The 22,396-nt window shown below is 39.0% G+C and overlaps 1 long non-coding RNA gene across 1 annotated transcript; it reads right to left on the minus strand.

Annotated features, from left to right (window-relative positions):
* Positions 1–1,037: 1,037 nt before the first annotated feature.
* LOC148048155 (uncharacterized) lies at positions 1,038–19,336 on the minus strand. The gene is made up of 4 exons (XR_015696003.1): positions 19,052–19,336; positions 5,114–5,161; positions 4,637–4,754; positions 1,038–1,299 (listed from the first exon to the last, which is right to left on the minus strand). It is a non-coding gene; the product is annotated as an uncharacterized LOC148048155 (long non-coding RNA).
* Positions 19,337–22,396: the final 3,060 nt, after the last annotated feature.

Consider the following 22,396-nt stretch of genomic DNA (forward strand, 5'->3'; position numbering starts at 1 on the left):
AGTGGGTAGAAGTGTGAAGAGGGGACTAAGCTTAGAATTCTTGCACAGCAGGAAGTGGTGCAGAAGCCTGAAGTCTTATCTGGCAGTTCTCAAGAAAATGCAGTCAGATTTCTGCAAATAGGCATGCAACAAATAACTAACTAACTTTGATCAGCTCACGGTGTCATTCTGGTTCCTTGTGCCTGACGTATTTCTTATATATAAGGAAACTGAGATCCAAAGTTAGCAAAGTAGATGTTTGCATGTAACATCCTGGTTGAATTTAGGCCTTAAGTACCTGAGCTTTTTGACTTCTTGCCTGCATTTTTATCACACTATTTTTCCCAGCCACCAGTCCATTTTTTCAAATATACTTTTTATTAAAAGTTTCAAGAATAGTAATTAGAAGAACTTATATACACTAGATAGAACAGAGGAGTTTTTAAAGAAAAATAAAAGAAAAAACCCTAAAAGTGCAATAATTGAAGAAAGTAGAAAAAAGAAAGGTATAAAGAAGTAGCTTCCAATATTCTTCACAGCTGTTATAAGTACAATTATATTCTAACTCCTCTTTCTAAAATTATATCTCTCTTCTTCAGATTATGACTTTCTTCTTTCTATAATCTATCCTGTCCAATCATCAAAACCATAAACCTCAAGTTGATTTTCCCCATTTCAAAAAGTCTGTAGATGTATCCAGTCACCAATATATGTACTTAGCCACCATTCCTATCTTTATGTAAAATATAGTTTGCTGTTTCTGCCAAATCTGCAAGCTACATATCTTTATACTGAGAAGGGAAGGAAGAAACTGTCATGTGCAGGAAGAGGGCATGACGAAGGAATTGGACCTGTTTCAAGTTCATATGTGAACCCTTCCAAATTCATATGTATAGTACCCAACATGCTTTCACATGAATACTGAAACACCTCATAGTGCCCAAAACATGCCATCAAATGGTTGAGTGACTGAAAACTCCAGTCACACCAGTAAATCCTCCGTTTCATCTGGTAGCTTGTACTCCTTGTTGATCCAAGAATAATTCAAGGGTTTTGACTTTTGTTGGGCTCATGGGACTATTTATTTCTTTATTTCATTAGGGATTTACATCTTGGGAAAAAATTAAAACCACAACACATGTAATTTTCTCAATTTAGGCCATGGAAAATGTTTCCTCCAGGGTATCTCTTCCCATTACTTTGCAACAGCATGTTTCTGCAGGAGATCTTAATGCTGCGTTTCCTTGCCACTTGTGGCTTCCTTTTTCTGTCTTGCAACTTAAAGGCGCAGTGACTTCATTTCTTCTTCCCCGAACTCTACTGGAAAACAATGGCCATGGTTACAAATAGTTTTTAAAATACCTTCTTGAGATTTTTTTTTCCTGGTTAGAACCTCTGCCTGGTATAAAGCATAATGCTCATTGAGACAAGCTCAGGTTTTGCAACAGTAGGTGTGACACTTCCTGCATGCCCCAGCATGAGCTTAATCCCCACCTGCTTTTTTTAGAGACCAGAATATATGCTGTAGTTCAGTGGTGGGATTCAAAAATTTTTTACTACTAGTCCCCACCACTGGTTGGTGGGCGTGGCATGGCTTGGTGGGTGTGGCATGGCTTGGTGGGTGTGGCATGGCTTGGTGGGCATGGCTTGGTGGGCATGGCAGGGGAAGCTTACTGCAAAATCCCCATTTCCTTCTGATCAGCTGGGACTCGGGAGGCAGAGAATAGATGGGGGAGGGGCCAGTCAGAGGTGGTATTTGCCAGTTCTCCGGACTACTCAAAATTTCCACTACCGGTTCTCCAGAACTGGTCGGAACTTGCTGAATACCACCTCTGCTGTAGTTCTCAACCTCATCCCACACCAGGCTGCAGCAAATGCAACCTCCATCCTGTTTTCCGTCACTGTCTCAAAACCAGGGTTTTCCACTTTCCAAAAAAGTTGAGATAACCAAGTGGTTTGTCTAGTTGTGCCTCGCTGGATTGTCCACAACTGTCTTGACTGTGATTGGCTACTGTGCAGTGCTGCAAAAATGCTGCTTCCCCTCTGGGCCCCGCCTTATTTCTGCCATTTTTCTTGGGCTGCTGAATTCCATCCCATTCAGAGGCCACGTTCCAAGAGTGATAAGCTGAACCTAAGGAAGCAAGATTATATAACCTACTCAAATTTTAATTGATCTGGTTATTTGCGCAACCAGCCTCTTATTGATGCTGGTGGTTAGCATTGTAAAAATAGTTATCTGCCTTGGTTTATCATAATATATCTGGAAATATTGCTATTTACAGAGGTGAAGTGTTCCAAAGGCACATCGATGAAAGCAGAGCAATCAGCTTTAAAATAAAAGTCCCTACATTGCCTTTGGTCAAAAGTAGCTGCCTAATTTCTGATGAATCTGTTACAGTGGTGGGTTGCAAGTGGTACTGGTGCCTGCCTGGAGCACCAGGTACCATTCTGTTCCAGTGCTCCTGAGGGCCTACTGGCCCACCTGAGCTCCTTACCTGTATTTGAGCTCTTTGGCGCTTCCGCGCACATGCACAGAGTACACAGCGCCTGCACAACGCTCCGCCAAGCAGCTGGAGTGTCGCAGAGGTTTGCAGAGGCGTTACAAGAGATAAGGATGCATGTATGCTGGGATCCGGAACCCACCACTGATCTGTTACCCCAATTGTGGTTCAAAAGTGTGGTGAGTACCACACTTGCCTCATATATAAACAGTTCCTAGTCCGCAACTGATCAAAACATTTTTTTAAAAAAATAAACCCCCTTTCCTACTGGGCTTTTTTTTCTCTTTTGGGGTATGTTTTTCAACCTGTAAACTGTTGAAATGCTGGGGCTTTCTTTGCCTCCCCCCCCCTACAATTGGACCCAGGTAAATGGAGTGGTAGTCCTTACTCATCTGAGCTATTTCAAAGCTGGAGTGAAACTATTCTACCTGAAGGGAATGAGTGAACCATCCACTGGTGAGCTGCTTGTTTGTTAAATGGATGGCTCAAAGAAAGAGAAATAGTACAGGTAGTCCTCGACTTACAACAGTTCCCTTAGTGACCATTTGAAATTAGAACAGCGCTGAAAAAAGTGACTTATGTCCGTTTTTTCACACTTACAACCATTACAGCATCCTCATGGCCACGTGATCATATTTTGGATGCTTGGCAATTGGTTCATATTTATAACTGTTGCAGTGTTTGGGCTCGCATGATCCCCTTTTGTGACCTTCTGACAAGCAAAGTCAATGGGGAGGCCAGGTTCACTTAACAACTGTGTTACTAACCGAACTGCAATGATTCACTTAAAAACTGTGGTGGCAAAAAAAGTTCATAAAATGGGGCAAAAATCATTTAACAAATGTTTCGCTTAACCACAGAAATGTTGGGCTCAACTGGGGCCACAAGTTTTTTTAAAATTCTGTCCGTTTTCAAAGGTAGAACCTTTTGTAGATGATACAACCTGGATCAACACAGATTACTGGAGCATCATCAAAGCTGTAGCAAGAGCAAATAACTGAAAATGAGAACTGGAAAAATGCCAAAAATCACTTTATTTTAAAGCTGGCTCCTATTTCTGCATATGTGTTTTTTAATGCTTTAACTCTGAAAACAGCATTAAGTTGTTCAGAATGTATATACTTATTTGTTAGAATCCCCATGCTTGTAAGCACATGTGCTGTTCTTGGTTTAAAAAAAATGTATTCTACCAATGCAGACTTTGGGGTTCACGTTCCTCAGTAGTCCCATTTGGGTCATTGTCCTGCTGGCCTTCTGGCCAGCAGGACAATGACCCAAATGGGACCACTGCTGGCCTTCCCTACTTAATTGGACTGTGATCTCTGCCTTTGAAAAACTGTGGAAAGAAAATTGTCCTTTCTCTTCCAAAGTTGGTTAAGAATTTGCTGTGTCTCGTTGTGGAATTGTGATGCTTATTAATAAAATAGGGTATTGCTACTGATTAGTAATCAATACTTGTTTTGTGAGATGGGTGGCTACAATTTGGAAAATATAGAAATAAGATTAGTGTACATTATTTAGCCTGATTTGGTGGGGAAATGTGGGTTAAAGAGACTAAGAGTCACTTTATCAGATGGGCAACATATAAATTTAACAAACAGGGAACAGAAAATGTTCTAGTTATCTGGATTCCTTTAGCTTTGATTTCATCTTGCACATCCTGGTAACATGATGTCACCATGCAAATGTGTAATATAATTGTACATTGTGTCATTTGCATGTCCCATTACAGCATATCCTTCATGGATAAGGATGGAGGCTCTTGGACACTTTCATTGATTTATTAACATAATAAATTATTCACATAATTTTTCAGGAAGACCAAACAATATTATCTGTCTTTGGTAATTTTTATACACTTTGCTTTTATCTGCGCTGTGTGAGAAAAAATGCAATTACTACGTACTGAGTTCACACCTTACCCAAATTTCTTAATAATCATTTATTGTTAAATCACAGTTAGTTGGGTTCAGACAACATGGCAAACCACAAACAAGCCACACTTCAATAGTAGGATTCATTCAACATCTTAATCCAAAGCCAAATGAATCACATTATGACTTAGGACATATGTGAATGAAGTCATTGTCCTTTGAGCAATACGCCTAAAAACTATTATTCCAGAAGTGCCACCTATTCTCTTACCATGCACTTACCATGATATAGTCAATAACAGGTTATGAATTTTCCACCAGGTGATACTATAATACAGGGAAGCATGTTTCTCTTCCATTTCTATACTTAGTGCAGGACCAGAGTCAATTTCCTGTATCTCTGTAGAGAAATACAAAACATAATACAGGTTACTGTATATTCACTGCAACTAAATATTTAAGATGGGGCCTTTCTGCCTTTCAGGATGTTTAAAACTAGACTACGCACAGCTTAATGCTGGTAAATCATTCTAATTCTGTATAATTAACTGCTTAATTCTGTTAGAATCTTCTCAGAAATAGGTCCTATTAAACCAAACAGTGCTTGCTTTGAGGATGGAAAATTGCAGCAAGCTTTGTGTTTAATTCTATTAATGGGTCTAAATAGGAATGGTCACAGTAATATATTTACTGGTCAGGAGTTTCTGCTATGAAAACATTATCAAAATGAATGACATTTATATAAATGGACCGTGTTACCTTTTAGAAGAATCTGGTTTAGTCTCCTTGGGTTCTTCCGTTGTTTCTCTGAAGTTTTGGGGGGAAAAGAGAATCTATTTATTTTGGACAGCAATAAGAAACAGCTTTTCATTATGATGGCATTTATTTATTCATTTAAAACATTCGTATAGCTACCCATCTTTCAAACAACTCTGGGCAGCTTCCAATGACATCAGATGCTACCACCACTCTACACTGCTGGCAGTGCCTACAACCCTATCTGCCATATCCTGTGCTAAAATATCTGTGTTTATAATCAGGATCCTAGCTCATTGACTGATACAATTTCTGTATATTATTGCATACAAGATGGGAGTGTAAATCAGCTTTTGCCAGATAGGACTGAAAGATAAAGTTGGATTTACAATATACTTTGTGTCAGGTTTCAGAAAGATGCCCTAATTATAGATTATATAATTATATATAATTATATATATATATATATATAATATAATATAAAGATACCCTCGATAACAGACATGGAAATGCTTTGCGAGTTGACACTTTGCATTTGAGAACTTTGGTTAATTTCAGATTTTTGTAGGTCAGGGAAAGATTTACTACCTTCTAGATTTTGGGACTAGCAGCTTTCACAATCCTTTACCAGTAATGATGCTTATATGGAACTGATAGGAATTGAAAATCAAAATCTCTGGAAGTCACATTTGCCTTCCTGTGTCAAAGGGGCCTCATTAGATTATCAATATATGAAGGAGAACACTCCTTGACTTCTCACTGGTACAGATTAAAGAGATGGCAAGCATCACCATTTATTATTTTGGTTTGTGTGCTCCATCCAGAAGGACTCTGAGCAGCTTACATTGCATTCTTTCACTAAGAAGATTAAAAGAGGAAAACAATACAACAAAAGAGCAAACTAACAATAGCTAATCTTGTTAAGTCCCACTAATATTGAGAACACTGATGGAAGGACTTACTTTCAGGGAGTCTGTGATGGCCCTAGGCTTCCAGTTTCAGCAGCAACACAGAAGGAGTCTTGATATCACCTTTAACTATACAGGTAGTCCTCAACTTACAACCACAATTGAACCTAAAATTACTGTTGCTAAGCGAGACAGTTGTTAAGTGAGTTTTGCCCCATTTTACAACCTTTCTTGCCATAGTTGTTACATGAAACACTGCAGAGGTTAAATTAGTAATACAGTTAAGTGAATCTGGCTTCCCTATTGACTTTGCTTGTCAGAAGATCACAAAAGGTGATTACATGACCCCGGGACACTGCAACTGTCATAAATATGAGTCAGTTGCCAAGCGTCTGAATTTTGATCATGTGACCATGGAGATGCTACAATGGTTGTAAAGGTGAAAAACAGTCCTAAGTCACTTTTTTTCAGTGCCATTGTAATCTCAAACAGTCACTAAATTTTCTGGTTGTAAGTCAAGGACTACTTGTATCATTATTCTCAAGAACAGCACTATGGAAAATGAATTTTCCTTATTGTTCATTGCAATTCAAAGGAAAAAGTGGGAATTCTGAATACATCAAACAAATGGAAATTGTTCTAGGGACTGAGTACAGAATATTATTTTATATGGATCAGTGCAAAATAATTAAAGCCATTACAAGAGACTTTCAAGAGACTTTCAAGAGACTTTCTCCTCTCGAGTAGTCTGCTTCTGCCTTTTCTCTGCCCTACGTGTTCTTTGATCAGGAGTAGAAGGCACTTCTTCCTCCTCCTCCTTACTGACCAGCTGCAAGTGCATGCTTTCCCCAGCTGTAGCCTCTGCCAAATCCCTTCCAGACAGCTGCTCGGAGCCATCAATTAACTCAGGTCCCTGACATGCCACAAACCGGTTCATCCTCCCCTGAGCTGACATCTAGCGAGGTATCTGTGGAATCGTCCAGGAGAGTCATCACAGTTGGGCATACAGACAGTCCTTGACTTACAACCACAATTGAGCCCCAAATTTCTGTTGCTAAGTGAGATGTTTGTTAAGTGAGTTTTACCCCATTTTACAACCTTTCTTACCCACAGTTGTTAAGTGAATCACTGGAGTTGTTAAGTTAGTGCCAAGGTTGTTAAGTGAATCTAGCTTCCCATTGATTTTGATTGTCAGAAGGTCGCAAAACATGATCATATAATCCCAGGACACTGCAACCGTCATACTTATGCCAAGCGTCTGAATTTTGATCACGTGACCATGGGGATGCTGCAATTGTCATGTAAAAAATGATCGAAAGTCACTTATTTCACTGTCATTGTAACTTTGAATAATCATTAAACAAACTGTTGGAGTGATCAAATAGTATGGTAGGTAAGATTTTTTTTTTAGTTCTGACCAATTAGAATGGAATTAAATAGGAATCAGGATCAGAAGCACAGTGGGGGAGTGCTTAAAAAGTTGTACTGTGGGCCCAATCCATTTTCTCATGCTCAGGCTCTCGTTTGGTTTGATAACATTGACTGAGTTATAAAAAGAGCTTTGAGCAAACTTTGAGAACTTTGACAGCCGATTGCAAACACCCATATTCCAAATAATTAATTGTCACTGGGAAACTTAATAGAAAATTTGCTGAGAGTCAAGTTCAACAGGCAGAGCAGGAACTAGCAGCAATAGGCTATAAATGTAGCTATGTTTTGGAGAACTGGATGAAGTTGTTTGGGGATGTTCAGCAGTGGGATTCCAAATCTTTTCCTACCGGTTCTATGAGAGAGCACTTCGTGCGCATGCGCAACACTCAAAAACCGCCCTTGGTTTCAGCGCTGGTGAGACACGGCCACACGAATCAGCTGAGCTAAAAACCAAGGGAATATAGAACAGGGAACGGTGGGGGGCAGGAGGGTGGGGCCAACCAGAGGTGGTATTTGCCAGTTCTCCAAATTGCAGGGAAGAGATAGAATGTGCTGAGAACAAAATACAATATAAAAACTAATTGTATAAACTCTTACTAAATTCATTGGAATAAGACTTTCCTTCATGCAAATTTTTCTCATAACTTATTCTTTTCTCCAGATCAATTCAATTGCAATATACCAGTAGTAAAGAATCACTAATTGCCCACTCTGAGTCCATCACAAATGTATATTATGAAAATTGCTTAGCTCACTCCATAGCCATTGCAACTTTAGCAATTACTGTAATTGTTTAGGTAGAGGTCAAGGACAAATCTGACATTTGTTGAAAAGGTTATTTTGATGTCCAATTGTATTGTTCTCTAGAGAGCTAGTTTGGTGTAGTGGTTATGGTATTATGGCTAAAAAGTGGGAGTTCTAGTCCCACCTTAGGTACAAAGCCAGCTGGTGATCTTGGGTCAGTCACTTTCTCTCAGTCCTAGGAAGGAGGCAATGTCAAACAACTTCTGAAAAACCTTGCCAAGAAAACTGCAAAGATGAGTCCAGGCAGTCTTTGAGAATTGGACACAACTGAATGGAAGAAATTTTTTTACATCTCTAACCAGAATAAATTCCTGCTGATATTTTGGTTGGCATTGCTTTGTCCTTTGTGAGTAAAAATGTTCTCTTGCCTTTTAGCTTCTCCATTCTTGATGTTATCTCAATCCAAAATATCATCCTACTTACAAAAATATATCAATTTCCTAAAATCCACGGGGAATATTTAAGATAAGCTGCAATTCACATCTGTTAACCTGCTTTTTCTCCCCCAGTTTGAATAATTTAAGGTAGGAATTATAATTTAACATGTGATGTAACAAGTAAAAGACAAGAAGTAAGTCTGTTTTTCCTTGACAAATTCTCCTGTAAAATAGTAATTGCATTTTGAAAAAGTAATGCTGGCCAGATCTGTTAAGTTCTGCTTTTCTCTTCCTTATCTGTTTACATTCTTGTGATATTTGATGAAATATCTGCTTCATGAAATGCCTTAATATTTGCTGTGTATAATATATACAATTCTCCTTGTTCTTCAGTCTTGTATTGCTTTATATAAAATATTTTTTCTGCCATTTAATTCATTTAATACCTTGTCTTCAATTCTTAATAAAATATTTGTTTTTACCATTGCAGATCTTCCTATAAATAATTATATTGGATTTCTCCATCTTAAAATAGCCACCATCAGGCTTTTCCAAGTGTGTGAATAATTATTCTGAAAAAAGTAATTATTGTTTTGGTAAAGCAAATATTTGTTTGTTTGTTTGTTTTATTAGCTCACACTTCAGGACTGTACAGGATTTCCCTGTGCTTGTCTTTTTAGCAATGATATTAGAACCTGTGATTTGCTGAAGATACTGCATTTTTTCTTCAGATAAATTTCATATGATTTGAATCTTATTAATCTAATATCCTAAGATTGAATTGTACTCCTATATATGTTCCATCATTAATTCTAGGCAATTCTTTGTATGAGTAACTTTAAGTGCAATATTATTTGCCTGTGATTTTAGTTTGTGTTCTTCATTCGCCAATTTAATTATTATTATTTTTAATTTTCTTAGTATGCCTTCCTTGGAAATAGTTCCAATACCAGTAGAAATAAAAAAGAAGAGGGGCAGACATGTTCTTCACTCTTTGTTATACTATATTTTTCTGACAAGACTCCATTTTCCTGGGTCTTGGTTTCTTATTCTTTATGCTTTATATTCAAAGCACAGTTCATCTTCTCTGGAATCACTGAAAGGCCACTCTAAATTGTCAAATGCTTTCTCTGTATTAAGAGAAATCATAGCTACCTTCTTCCTTTTTATGATTAAAAATATTTTTTTATTATTTAAAATTTTATTATCAATTTTTATTATCAATTTACTTATATTATCAATATATTCAAAATTTAGCTTATCCAACACGAGTTTCTTTGGAACAAATCCAGTTTGATCTAATGAATGAATTCAATTAAAAGACCTTTGAAGGCTTTTTCAATGGGGGTTGCTTGCTGCAGCATTATCAACCACAACATCCCAAATACATATTCCAAAGAGATTTTTTCTAATAAACTGGAACATTGCCAATGGAATTTCTTCACATCATTATGGTATGATTTTATAACCCAAACCTCTTTTGTCTGAGTAATTTATCTGTTTAAGGTACATTTTGATAGAAAAGAGTTTTAGTAACTTTAGGATATGTAGTATTTCTGTAACTGAAGTTAGAAAATTCTTCTCCACCGAATGGTGGAGAGGAAATCTACTATTCAGGTCTCGTCTCCTCCTTGTCAGTCTTTATGAGGGACTCTTTTTCATATGAATTAAACATCCCCTGACGTTTAATATTATTAGACATAGCAAGATGGAGTGGACTCATGATTTAAAGAATCCCCAACACACTGCCATGCCTCAAATACTTGAAATGTTTTTAGGCCAATCCTAAATCTAGAGGTAGAGAGCAGTTAATATTCTTTCTTTCTGCACTTCTGTCATGTTAGTTGATAACCAAAATGTTTTGGACTTGGCATAATATTCCACCAGAATAGTAAGAGAATTCTGTTTGTTTGTTTGTTAAATTTATTTGCTACACATTTTGTATCAAATGAGTCTGGGCAGCTTACAAAATGAAAACATTGGAAAACATTAAAATCTTCCATTGTAACAGCAGATAAAAATAATTAACAGATAAAATGTTGCTTATTACATTTATTCTGTAGTATCCAGAGATGGTGTAATGTAACATTGTGCTTGATTAAGAGACCGACAGGACTTAAAAAACATGCTTAGAATATTGGTGGGGCTGAAGATAGGTATTGCCTGACCAAAGATGTCAAGATCTTTCTTAGAATTAACACTGTTTACATTATTCTGTATTGAATAAAAATGTTTCAAATGTTATTCAACACCCCCCCCAAAAGATAGTACAGACAGTACAGAATTGTTTGTACAGACTGCCCCTTAGACAATGTAAGTGGTTCTTGACAGGCATTTTATCCCAACACCCTGAAATTAATCTCACCCTCGATTCTTACGCCATGCTGTCCTATCTGTTTTCTAAAACTGTTTTCCCTGAGTATATTCTCCCCTCCCCCCACCTGCTTATGGCATTTAATTTCCCCATAGACTATCACATAAAAGAAACAAAGTCTTTGCCTGGGAGTGCATCTGGCTAAGCAGCACCTCTTTTAAGAGCCTCAAAGACTGCTGGTATTGAGACAGAAGAAATGGATGGTTATGGCAAGAAGAAGGTGAATTTCTTAGTTCTTCCGGAGAAGTTTTAAGATTGAGCAGAAAATGCTTGAATTCATTTATTAAAACTTTATTTTCACTAAAGGAAAGTAAGTTTGCATATGCCCAAGCATGACACTTTAAAAAAAGAAGTAGTATGCTGTGGCTTAGTCATATAGAGAAAATGAATGAGGATTTTGATTTAAAGGACAAAGATAGCGTATAAAGCATGTGTGGATTTATGGAAGCAAAGTTATAAATTATGGAGAGATCGAGTGTAAATGAATTGCATCTATTTATTTTCCTTATCTTACAACTTCAATTCATTTGGGTGTCTCTTATTCTTTTTCTGTGCTTTGATAATGCTGCTTATCCTCAACAGGAATGGTGTGATATGTGTATATATGGACATATGTTTATTAAATCATTGTAATAAGTTGTTTTGAAATAATTGTATTCTTTTAAAATGTTTCTATGCTAATTCAACTTTAGTTATTTATTTTTTAGAATTGGAAAATTAGCTCCAATCAAGCAAGGCTCTGAGCAATTTATTATCCCTACATATAGTAATTAAAATGATATAAATACCAAAAAAATCTAAAATATTAAACTACCCCTGACCAATAACTGGCATCGTACTCTTCACAATTCCTTTCCATCCCCAAATCCTATGGAAGAGCCGGGTGAACCGAAATCTTCAGAAATGTAAGGAGGCACTACTCTTATTTTAGGGGAATATTATTCCATAGGAAAGTGAGAGGGGAACAAGAAGCCTTATCTTGAGATCCCTGATGACAACATTTCTCCAGAGATAGGATCTGAAAGATGCTTTCCCTCATAGATCTCACAGGATGGGTAGTTTTCACCTAGAGCAGGTGGTCTTAGAGCTACCCAGGACTAAAATAGTAGAGACCTTTAATAGTAATAACCAGGATCTTGAATTTATATCAGCCAATATGGCACCTGGATAAGTCGAATCAAGCTGGTATCTATCTGGGCTGCTGTATTTAGAACCAACTGTAAGGATAGCTCCATACTGAGTGAACTGCAACAGCCCAGTGCAGATTGGAAGTGATAAGGATATGACCCACCATCAGCAAAGCTCCCATTCCAGGAATGGCTGAAAGTGGTACTAGATAGATGAACTAGTGCAAAGACTCTCCTGGCCATGACCTCCTACTTCTCTTCCAGCAGATGTTGCTGAGTCTAAGGGCAGTCCTTGTTTTTTAACTTGCTTCACCAGATGGGCTTCCTTTGGAGTAATCACCTTCCCTATACCCTACAATTGCCTTGCTGGGATTAAGTATCAACCTGTTTCTCCACATCCAGATCCTAACAGTTTCTAGGCGCCAGAATAGAATAGTAACTGCAACCAAAGGTAACAGCTGTATAATTGAATATCAGCCATATATTAATACTTATTTTTTGACCACCTGTCTCAGTGACTATCCAGTCATCTACATTAAACAACAAGGGAGAAAGAGTCAAACTTGCTGGTATCCCAAATCAGAATGGAAGACAGCTCAACCGGTCCTTTTTCCCCAGTGGTGAAATTCAATTTTTTTTTACTGCCAGTTATGTGGGTGTGCTTGTTGGGCATGGCAGGGGAAGGATACTGTAAAATCCCCATTCCCACCCACTCCAGGGGAAGGATACTGCAAAGTCGTCATTTCCACAACACTCTGTGGCCATGCAGAGGTGGTATTTGCCGGTTCTCTGAAGTACTCAAAATTTCCGCTACCAGTTCTCCAGAACCTGCTGAATTTCACCCCTGCTTTTCCTACCAATTAAAACTGCCCATTTAGGAAGGAGAAGAACCCATTCAGCATGTCCTTCATTCCTATCTCCATAGCCACTTGAACAAGGATGAATTTTCAAACCATTCTAACATGGGCTTGACTGTTTTCCCATAAACATAACATGTAACTACTTTCTTTATATTGAACAAGATGTACAGATGTTCTGGCAGAAACAAAAGAACATGTTCAAATGTTCAATTTAGGATACATTGCTCTATGGATAGAAAACAGGTGAGAATACATTGGAGAATTACCAGTGGAATGTGGCAATGTCTGGATTCCCTATAAAATTCTGTGAATGAGGCAAGCAGATGGCACATTAAAAACCTCACTAGGAAGTGAAAATGAATAAAATAGCTTTCTTGTCAGAAACTAGAGATGGATTTAGAACACGTTTATCAACCTAAGGAAGGAAAGTGACAGATAAGCAGTCAATGCATGAGTTACTACTGGAGATAGCTAATATCTGGTTTCAAATGAAAAATAATAATTATATTCTAAAAATAGGCATTTTATCCTCACAGAAAAAGAAGAAAAGCAGGTATTAAATCATTATGTATGGCAATAGGTAGCACTATTTGGTGGGTCAGTCCATCAGCTTCCTTGATTTTAAGCATTATCATTAATGCTAGCAGCTGTTTTCTTTCCTGTTATGTTCTTAGCTGTTCATCTAGAAAGAAAATCTGTTCAGAGCAGAGCAAACTGTGTACATAATCCTGAAATTTAAAAGAAATTTTAAATAACAACTTGTGTAACAGTGGGCATTTCCAAATTTGATACAGGATACGTCCAAAGTTGCACTGTAATTCATTAGAAATAGAAACATTCCTTCAGTCTTTTCTTTCAAGAAGCTATACTCTTGATGATTAAGGGCAAATTTCCACCATGTACATAGTCCTTCATAATGTTCTCTTTCTGCAGCTGGAAAATAACTGCACTAAATATATAAAATTCAGTCAATGTATACAATCTGTAAATCATTTGTGAATAATGCGCAGATATAGAAAACTCTAGACATCTTAGTGCAAATGACTGACTGCATGACATGCGTATTCACAGTTATAGTTGTATAAGACATATTCTTGACCTGTTCTTTAAAAATATTATCAATGTCTAGATTGAAATCCAAAATAATTTTTAAAATCTTCCATCAATGAAAGTGCCCTATTCATCTGACTGATAACAAGCAAAAACTTTCATTATCTTCTTTTCAGGATTTCTATAGGTAAGAAAATGATTTTCTCCACACAGAAGGTTCTTTTTCATTCTAGATTACAGGAAATTACATAATGGGTTGAAGTTTCAATTCCAACTGAATGTTTGACAAAAGCTTTCTAATATTAAGAACAGTTTAAGAATGGAACCAATTAGCCAGAGAAGTTGTAGGCTTCCCTTCGCTGGATATGCTGAAAGAGATGTTAGATAGCCGTCTGTTGAGGTGCATTAATTCAGATCTCTGCCCAGAGAGAGGGGTTGTTCAACTCCATAATTACAAGATCAAAGAGAGAAAAAAGCTCTTAAAACAGCAAAAGGAAATGAGACGGACAACATAACATAGGAAAGATGGGTTCAGTCACATAATTTCTGTTGATTGCCTATTGTTTTACTGTGCTGCTTAATCAGAAGTGTTAACCAACATGGATAGCACACATCTCTTCCTCTCCCCCCACACTTGTGTATTTGAAAAAGATAGTGAAAGGAGAAGGAAAGGAAGAGGGGATTAAATAATTTAATGTTTTGACAAACATTTCCCAAACAGCAAAATGAAAACTAGTAGGAGAAGGAAGGAGGAAGTCCTGACTAAGCACATCTCTTGTGCTGATCACATGTTGTGTTTCCTATAGGGCTGCTGCAGAAAGTCACTAGAGCTCAGACTATTTAGTATTTTAAAGGTGAAGAGCTGATTTGGGTTGCATTCTAGTAACAACCGCTTGTTAATACAACACATATTTACTAATATGTCTCATTTAAATATAAGGAAAAACTTCTTGACGCAAAGAACTTTAAAACAATGGGCCAGACTGCCATCTCAGTCATCAGCTTTTAAGAAGAGGTTGGACAATCATTGCTCATGGATGATTAAGATAACCATTGTTTATTAAATTAATTCAACTGGGTAGCTTTGCATCAAACACTACATTATAAATTAATTACCCAAGTTGAATCTAAACATTACACTAGAAAAATATGGGATTGGCTTACTGTTGTGTGACTAAAAAAAAAAATTCCTTGACTTAAGCTTGATTCCTTGAGATTTATACAGACAGATCAAATAAAGTTAATACGTCTTGGCAAACAAACTCTATATGCAACCTGGGGTGCTTTTATAACTCCCAGGAGTAGGTAGCTTGGCATTTCCTCATAGTTTCCTAACCAGATGTATCCAATGGAAGAGAATATATGCCAATCAGTGTTTAATTGGGGAGTCTTTGGTGCCCTCTAAGCTTGGCTGTTTGCTTGCAGATATTTCATTACCTGACTAGGTAACATTAATAATGCTAGCCACTATCGGTGCTAGCACTGATAATTTTACTTAATTAGGTAATGAAATGTCCACAAGCAAACAACCAAGTTTAGATGAGCACCCCATAGAATCATATATGATCAGGCTTGCTGACCATATCATATCATTTATGAGATTTACTATTTATTGCTATCCAGTAATATAGGATTTTATATTCACTTGTATCAAACACATGCATCAAAACACCGGAAGGAAGCAGACGAGATTTCCCACATATGCAACACACATTTTCTTTACTATGACTATGAACTAACCACAATAAAGATTTGGATTAATGTAAGGAATTTGTTCAAAGACTATCATGACTACCTGATTTCCAGGTTTGGGACACAAGCAATGTCCAGTTCCAACTCCATTACCTTCTCATTCCTTAGACTTGAAGTCTACTGCTGTCTTTCTCTCACACAGACACAGTTTCTCTCATACATGCTATAGCCTGGGCTGTTAAAAGAATAGAATAGATATAAACTATGCTGGATGCATCCTTATAATGAAGGAAGATGGGTGGCAACCTCAAATGAGATCCTCCACTGTGCATTTTATGGGACTTCCAAATTCTTAAGGGAATACACTGTTCTTCTCTGGTTTCATTTTTAAAAAGTGAATTGCTAACAACTGACACCCCATTCTTTAATAGAGCAAAAACCATTGCTACCTAATTACCCACAGAAAGGAATACTGATAATTGCTTGCTTGAGCAATGTTGCAGATACAGTATATGCAGAATGAAAACTCCAGATACTTGCTAGTTAATCTACAAACAGCATTTGTCAGTTTGCTTTGAAAAAGACTTGCGATCACCTCATCTATATAACCAAGGATAACTATATCCAATTTTGAATTCTGATTGGCTGAAACAATGTGAATCTTTTAAGCGTCAACCATTTTTCAGTTGAAAAATAGCTTTGTGCCTTTGTAACGCAAACCTATCCCAGAAGGAAGGCTTCTGTTCGCAGAGATCAGTTCTCCTTATAGAGATGCCTTGTGGCCAGAGCTACGTTCTGGATTGTTGAGATGCATTGAAATTACAAGATATTTTGTAGATGAGGAAGAAGAGAAGAAAAAGAAAATATGTACAAGCATTCGAGTAACTACTGTTGAATTCAGTAGGACCCCAGGAAGAAAAAGAGGCCTAATCTTTTAGATAATTATCTTGGGTTTGTTTTTTAACTTTCTCCAATTTAATTTAGAAAATTCAGCTAGGTTTGATTCTATTAAACAGTCATTATCAGCTCCACTAGGTGAACCAGACCAAAACTTCAGCTCCAAGAAAGCTAAAACTAATTTAATTAAAGGTAAAGGTTCCCATAGCACATATGTGCTAGTCGTTCCTGACTCTAGGGAGTGGTGCTTCTCTCTGTTTCAAAGCCAAAGAGCCAGTGCTATGCAAAGATGTCTCCATGGTCATGTGGCCAGCATGACTAAATGCCAAAGGCGCACGGAATGCTGTTACTTTCCCACCAAAGGAGGTTCCAATTTTTCTACTTGCATTTTTACATGTTTTCAAACTGCTAGGTTGGCAGAAGCTGGGACCAGTAACGGGAGCTCACTCCGTTACACGGTGCTAGGGATTTGAACCGCTGAACTGCCGATTTTTCAGATCAACAAACTCAGCGTCTCAGCCACTGAGCCACTGCATTCCTAAATTAATTTTATTTAGACTGACTCTAATAACAGAATTGTACAATCCTGATTGTACTGCAATCTCTCTTCTTAATAGGATAGTGAATCAGCAAGGTGCCTGCATGAGTTGCTTCCAAACATTAGCAGGACATTCTGTGGTTAAAATGTGCTTGAGTTCTTTTACCCAGGCAATCGATCCTGCATCTCTCTGTCAAGGACATCTTCCTTATTCTCTATAGGGATTTGGCACAAGTAATAGGCATACTCCACACACATCTAAGTTGTTTCAAAGAGATACTTAAACCGTAACCGGAATCTGACCCTGCAAAATCCAAATGCCACACAACCTACTTGGAAAGCAGGATTGGTTTTCATTTGCATACAGCCCACTGCAAATGTCGCTTGGATTGTCCATTATGTGTATTAATTTGGCACTAAAAGAGCTTGCAGTAAAAAAAGTATTATTTCCCCAAAATCTAGTTTTCTCATATCATAATCTCACAATTGTATAGTATTTTCTCCTACTTTTTTTTAAAAAAAGAAAATATTTAAGTAATTATAGATCATGTAGACGCATTAAAATATTTGCATATTATAAAACAATAGTTGATTGGGAAGTTATTTTCAGTTTCTACAATTAATGCCATGTAAGTAATAGATAATTAAATGTAAAAATCTTGGTGTCTGAAATCATATATCAGAGTAATATAAAACAAGTTAATCTCAAAAAGAAGAGTCTTATCTTAAAGTCACTACTGTTCCTATATTTTTTTATCTCATTTTCCTTTTTCCCAATTGCTAACGGGTGTTATCTTTTCTCCCAACTATTAGAGATTGAAGATTTGGGTTTCAACAGGACTGAAATATTATACAGTACATTACAACTAAATGAATGCAGTGAAATAAAGGAAATAAATAAACCACATTTCCTACAGCAGAGCTAACCACTGTCAACAACCAAGGCATTTTAGAAGCTGAATGTGGAAGCCCATTTTAGGATGTGTTTCTATGGTATGACAAGGAACTCTAAATCTCAGTATCTTTACTGGGATCTAAAAGATTCTGCTTGATGTTTTGGCACAGAAGGGAAACCCTGCACTCCATTTCATCTCAAACTTTCACATACAGGCTCTGCCACACAATCCCACCTTCCTTGCTCAATCTAACTTTAGGGAATTACTAAGGAAAGGAAGGCAAAAACATGGCTTGATTAAGCATCATGCAAGCATTAATGCATCTTATTGTTCCATAATTCATCTTAAACAATATCCTAACTCACCTTGGGATGGTGGATGTTCCTAACAAAACCTGAATTTGTGTGTGTGTGTGTGTGTGTGTGTGTGTGTGTGTGTGTGTGTAAATATTCATGGTGACTGATAATTCAGTCCCAGATCAACAGGCTAAATATCACTTCAAAGACTAGTTAGAAAATGTAAGAACATTATACAAATTCAAAAAGAAAACCCTATCTTGGAAGCCTTGTCATGTCCTACCCTGAGCAGTGCCATCCCAAATATACCAGGACTCTGTTTCATATAGCTTACTAGACAGCCATACTGACATTCTCTTATGGAGAATCATTTCTATGTAATCCCTAAGACCTACTCACTGAAATAAAATTGTTTGGGTAGAATATGCACTGAGCACCAGAGATAAAAGAAAAACCCACAACAACCCTATCTCAGGAATTAGATTGAAAACCTGAGCAAAAACAGGCATTTTGATATCTCAAGATCCACTTTCCAAAAGTCAACAACAAAACAACATCAACAACAACAACACACACATACAAACGACAGCTCTTTATGACTGAGAAGCAGACACTGCCCACCCATAGGCTCATTGCCATAAAAGCTGCTAAAACTGCTTCTCTATAGTAAGAGGAGGGTGACGAGACCTACGGTTCAACTTTGTTGAAGAAGTGTCGACGTAGCAGCAGTATTAGAGTTGTGATGGCCAAGAAGGTGGTGCACATGGTTCTTCCTCCATTACCAAACCAGGGGCATTCTTGAGCTACTCAGAAAGCAACAGGCAGAGTGGCATTGCTGCCCTTGGAACAAACGCCCTGGTAGCGTGGGAAGGAGGCTAGGCAGAAGAAAGGAGGGGGGGGGCTGTTTTGTTCCTGGTCACCTGTGGGCTCTCCTGACCCTTTCAGAGAAGATTAGAGGAGGATAAGATGGAATTAATGGGGAGGAAAATGAGGGCACAAGCCTCTAGTCTTTCAGAGAGTACGGCTCAAGACGGACCAAGTCGTGCAATGGCTCCGAGTCACAAGCTGAGAAAGCTGAAAGCTTTTTTCTTCTGGGAAAATCCCCCCTCTTCTCATTTGCACAGGATTCAGGTTCTATTCTAAGACCCCACTGGAGTGAATGCTGTTTTTGCACAACATCAGCCACTACGCATGCATCATATTCTGAAGTCTTGGAAAGTCATAATCTTTCCTCACTTGTGTGATTTGCTGGCATAAGGAATTGTGTAAAATAATGGGGTGAAAGAAGAAAACAGGGCATAAAATGTATCGTAAATCACCTGGAAATCATTTCTCCATCAATATCTAGAATACTATCTTGCTCAACAAATGACAGACTTTTCAAGTACTTCTGTTTTCATGCTGTCTTCCAACTCCTTCACAATGTCTACCCCTCCTCTGGGCTGCAGCATTTCTTCCCTGCTTTTTTTTTCTTGGCACATGATCTTCAGAGTTATTTTCCTCTCCACTCAATGCATTCCTTTATTTCCTCTAATACCACCATCTGCCCCCTCCCCCCCTCCCTGATAATCTGAAAATCCTTTAGGTTCTGGCCAGCCACCTGTTCTTTTAGAGACTATTGTATTGCTTTCCATGCTTTGCCTTCTTGCTGATAACCTCTTCTACAATTTCTCCGAAATCTGTTATTTTGTACAGTAAGTATTTCTTCAACAATCCCTCCTGAAGGAAGCCCTTCAATTTGTTGTCACACGAAAGATAAAATGCTAGATAATTAGCTGGTTTTGAGCACTGTAAATAGAGAATCCTCTAATGGAAATGTTAATGCCAACTAATGTTAGTAACGCTATGCACTAAGTCAATCTGTTGTAGCAGAGCGCTGCCTACTTCTTTGCAGATGACAAAAAGGCCAGTGTGAGCACAAACTCAGCTTTCTTGATTAAGCTGAAGTAAACATCACTTAGAGCAGATTTAGATTCCCCCCCCCTCTCAAAATGCTGCCCAATTCCATCTTTTTTCTGTAAGCTTCACTGGTGGTGTCTATCTAGAATCAAAAAAGAGAAACACTAGATAAGTTCTTCAGAATATTAATAGTCTTCCCCCTAACAACAGCTTGTTCTCACAAGCTGAACATGTGTGTGAAATAATAAAATGGTTGTATATAATAGGAAAAAGGACATGGTGGCTCAGTGGCTAACAGGCGGAGCTTGTTGATCAGAAAGGTCAACAGTTTCGTGGTTCGACTTCCTAGCGTCGCGTAACAGAGTGAGCTCCTGTTTCTTGTCCCAGCTTCTGGGACAAGAAAGGGAGGGAGGCGGACGACCCTTTACAAGGTAGAGCTGAGGAATTTGTTCAGTTTCTAATGGATAAAGTCGCTCGGATTTGGACACATCTGGACTCCAATTGCACAGTACCAGCCGAGGTACCAAGGGAAGATCTTGAGCGGATTTTATGGAGCGAGTTTCAACTTGTCACTCCTGAGGAAGAGGACAAGGTCATGGGAGCGGTGAGTGCCTCCACTTGTATACTGGACCTGTGCCCCTCCTGGCTGGTCTCGACCAGCAGGGAGGTGACACGTGGCTGGATCCAGAGGATAGTTAATACTTCTCTCCAGGAGGGATCCTTCCCACTCCTCTTAAAGGATGCGGTGGTGAGACCCCTCCTGAAGAAGCCCTCTCTGGACCCAGCCATTTTAAGTAACTATCATCCAGTCTCCAACCACCCCTTCGTAGGGAAGGTTGTTGAGAAAATGTTAGCCTTTCAACTCCGGCGGTCCTTGGATGAAACCGATTATCTGGATTCCTTTCAGTCCGGTTTCAGGCCTGGTTACAGCATGGAAACTGCTTTGGTCGCACTGATCGATGATCTCTGGCGAGCCAGGGATAGGGGTCACTCCTCTATCCTAGCACTCCTTGACCTCTCAGCGGCCTTCGATATCATCGACCATGGTATCCTTCTGCGACGGTTACGTGAGGTGGGAGTGGGAGGCACCGTCCTATGGTGGTTCTCCTCCTACCTCTCGGACAGGTCACAGTCGGTGTTGGTCAGAGGGCAGAGGTCGATCCCTAGGCCCCTCAACTATGGTGTGCCACAGGGTTCGGTCCTGTCCCCCCTCCTATTTAACATCTACATGAAGCCACTGGGTGAGATCATACGACGGCACGGGATTAAATATCACCAATATGCGGACGACATACAACTGTATCTGTCCGCCCCGTGCCAACTCAGTGAAGCGGTAGAAGTGCCAGTGCCTGGAGGCTGTTAGGGTCTGGATGGGAACGAACAAGCTTGCACTCAATCCTGACAAGACCGAGTGGCTATTGATGCTCCCTCCCAAAAATGGTCCAGCTATTCCATCCCTTAGCCTGGGGGCTGAAATTATACGAGAGGGTCCGCAATTTGGGAGTCCTCCTGGATCCACAGCTGATGTTAGAACATCATTTGTCGGCTGTGACCAGGGAGACCTTTGCTCAGGTTCACCTGGTGCACCAATTGCGACCCTATCTGGACCGGGAGGCCCTTTGGATAGTCACCCATGCCCTCGTCACCTCAAGACTGGATTACTGTAACGCGCTCTACATGGGGCTGCCCTTGAAGAGCGTTCGAAGACTTCAGTTACTCCAGAATGCAGCCTCACGAGCAATTGTGGGTGCACCTAGGTACACCCACGTTACACCTATCCTCCGCCAGCTGCACTGGCTGCCCATTGGTCTCCGGACACGCTTCAAGGTGCTAGTCGTTACTTTTAAAGCCCTGCATGGCATCGGACCTGGGTACCTGAGAGACCGCCTCCTGCCAATTACCTCCCAAAGACCGATTTTATCGCATAGACTTGGCCTCCTCCAGATTCCATCTGCCAGCCAATGCCGGATGGTGACCCCCTGGGGGAGGGCCTTCTCTGTTGCAGCTCCGGCCCTCTGGAACGACCTCCCCATTGAGATCCGGACCCTTACTACCCTCCCGGCCTTCCATAAAGCTACTAAGTTCTGGCTGTTCCGGCAGGCCTGGGGCTGTTGAAGTATCCAGCCCCACTTTAATT

This window comes from Thamnophis sirtalis, unplaced genomic scaffold, assembly GCF_051295495.1.
Source record: "Thamnophis sirtalis isolate CommonGarterSnake01/CBP01778 unplaced genomic scaffold, rThaSir2_p1.2 scaffold_3, whole genome shotgun sequence".
NCBI lineage: Eukaryota > Metazoa > Chordata > Lepidosauria > Squamata > Natricidae > Thamnophis > Thamnophis sirtalis.